The sequence below is a fragment of the Sinocyclocheilus grahami genome, unplaced genomic scaffold (assembly GCF_001515645.1).
Source record: "Sinocyclocheilus grahami isolate Dianchi unplaced genomic scaffold, SAMN03320097.WGS_v1.1 scaffold5209.1, whole genome shotgun sequence".
Classification (NCBI taxonomy): domain Eukaryota; kingdom Metazoa; phylum Chordata; class Actinopteri; order Cypriniformes; family Cyprinidae; genus Sinocyclocheilus; species Sinocyclocheilus grahami.
In genome coordinates this window covers 1-2797 of record NW_015509961.1, presented here as the reverse complement: position 1 = coordinate 2797, position 2797 = coordinate 1, and the positions used below count along the sequence as shown (strand labels likewise).

Below are 2797 nucleotides of genomic sequence, written 5' to 3'. Positions count from 1 at the left end.
AGACTCACTCATTACACATGTAATGGTTTATAAAAATAAAAATAAGCAGAATAAGACAAATTCTTACCACTCCACCGATCCAGATAACAACCCCAGATTCTGTAATGTTATTCCATATCATAGAGCTTTTAAGCAAAATCCCAAACACAATATTGATGACTCCAACTATTATCTGCATAGTCTACGGCATAAAAAAAACAAAACAAGATTTTTGTTCACACCTTACAAATGAAAAAGCAACTTAAAATGACAGAAGTCTTGTAATGTAAGACTTGTATTAAAAAGACAGTTGTTTAATTCACCCCAAGAGCAGTGTGGATGTTCGTCAGCTTCTTTTTCATATTCTGAGACACAGAACACACCGGACTGCAGCAGAGAAAACTCAAAACCTGACACAGCACGGGCCATTTGCTCTTTGGGTTTGAGATGATGGTGAGGACGGTCAAACCCTCACCTTGAGACACTGTCAGAGACATGCTGCAGACTTCAGCCTTTCAACAGGTGATGAAGACCAAACGTCCTGTGTAAAGACAAGTAAATTACCATTCTAGTGCATCACAACTGGTATAAATGCATCAAGATTTCAAATCAAGCTTTAGAGAAGAAACAAAAAAGCTTGTTCACTAAAAGCCTTGACACTGCTATTGCCTTATAAGCAGTGTTGGGGGTAACGCATTACAAGTAACGCGAGTTACGTAATCAGATTACTTTTTTCAAGTAACTAGTAAAGTAACGCATTACTTTTTAACTTTAGTTAAAGTTACTTTTTCAAATAAGTAACGCAAGTTACTTTTTTCCCCCAAAATTATTTATTGACAGCTCTCCTGTCCCCATGCTGAGAGAAATCAGAAGTTGTTAAGGAAGTTCTAAAATAAATATGAATATGCATTAATTCATCTCACTTAAATTACGTTAAAAAAATATTACGCAAGTTTACTTTCCCTTCAGCCTGAGGCTTATTCATTTCACTTTTGGTGTGAAAAGGCTTTTATATTTGCCAAAAATAGAACTTTTTTATTTTACAAACAAACAAGCCAGCCCTGTCCAGATTTTAAAAGTAACGCAAAAGTAACGTAACGCATTACTTTCCATAAAAAGTAACTAAGTACCGTAATTAGTTACTTTTTTAATGGAGTAACGCAATATTGTAATGCATTACTTTTAAAAGTAACTTTCTCCACCACTGCTTATAAGGACAATAAGACACAGATCAATTAACAAATAATGACATAGCGGGCATGTAGTAAGCCTTTAAGGATAAAGTGCCACAATGCTATTTACTGACACTGAAACTATATTCAGTTGCAACATTAAAAGCACATGTAACAACCTGCTAGAGACAAGACGAAGAATTTGGGTAACGCAATGAATTCAAATGTGACAATTTGGCCTAAAGCTAATCTTAATAGAATTCTTTCTCAAACATTCTAGAATAACTTTGATAATTGACAGGGCATGGATGGCGGAAGTTTACCTTTCGACCAAAATAGAAAGAAAACGAAACATCTCCTTCCTGTGACGCTGAATTTATATTTTTGCAGTATTACATATTTCAGAAAGCTCTTAATAAGAAGACAAATAATGACATAGCGGGCATGTAGTAAGCCTTTAAGGATAAAGTGCCACAATGCTATTTACTGACACTGAAACTATATTCAGTTGCAACATTAAAAGCACATGTAACAACCTGCTAGAGACAAGACGAAGAATTCGCCTAATTTGGCCTAAAGCTAATCTTAATAGAATTCTTTCTCAAACATTCTAGAATAACTTTGATAATTGACAGGGCATGGATGGCGGAAGTTTACCTTTCGACCAAAATAGAAAGAAAACGAAACATCTCCTTCCTGTGACGCTGAATTTATATTTTTGCAGTATTACATATTTCAGAAAGCTCTTAATAAGAAGCAACTCAGACGTACCCTGTGAGTAACAGTCCAGAGTGCATTCACTAGATTTCAGGAAAATGTCAAAACTTCAGGAGCAGAGAAAAGAAGGATCAGTTCTGATAAACTACAGGCCCAAAAAACAGCGACGTCACTTCCTTCTTTTTTGATTCGGACATTTTCAAAGAATCTTCTGAAAGAATCATTTATGAATCAGATTGAATCATTTCGAGCGGTTCTCACAAAAGTGACTCACTGAATCTTAAACAGCCTCCTTCACACAGTCTGCCTAATAACAACGAATTCCTACATATTACCTCTAATACAAACAAAAACCTTTTCAGCCAAGAGATATACATTAATTTTAGCACTGTGAATACAAATTATACAATGCTGGATGTCACGGACATTGTGTGACGCATTGCGCGAGGACGCAAATGAATCACTGAATCGATTTTGTGAACCGGTTCTTTGCAATGAACTGTTTATAAAACAACAACAACAAAAAAACGTGAGCTGTTTTCCTGACATTGTTAAACACAGATTATTCTTGCTTAAACAGAAGTGGTCATTAAATGCACAATATCGGCAACAACAAACCTTACACCTGAAACTAATAAGAATACAAAAAAAATAAAAATCATATAATAAAATTATATGAATTTCAAACGATCTTTAGACACTTACTCTGCTTTTGAATACTTTAGCTCAAGCTTTTTTTTTGTGGCAGCATTGGCACTTTCATTTATTATGCATTTTAATTGATTAAGCATTTATCTGGTGGCTCTGTTCTGCTTTTACACATTTTTTGACAGCTGCTGACTTGTATGCGATCCACATAGATATGTATTTTATACATATCTATGGTGATACAAGCTACCTGGAGGTGAAATCATGCAAATGTTTCAGAC

General features: G+C 34.9%; 1 long non-coding RNA gene across 1 annotated transcript; it reads right to left on the bottom strand.

Annotated features, from left to right (window-relative positions):
• Positions 1–45: 45 nt before the first annotated feature.
• Positions 46–2302, bottom strand: LOC107577130 (uncharacterized). The gene is made up of 3 exons (XR_001608164.1): positions 1923–2302; positions 303–520; positions 46–181 (listed from the first exon to the last, which is right to left on the bottom strand). It is a non-coding gene; the product is annotated as an uncharacterized lncRNA (long non-coding RNA).
• Between the last annotated feature and the right edge of the window lie 495 nt (positions 2303–2797).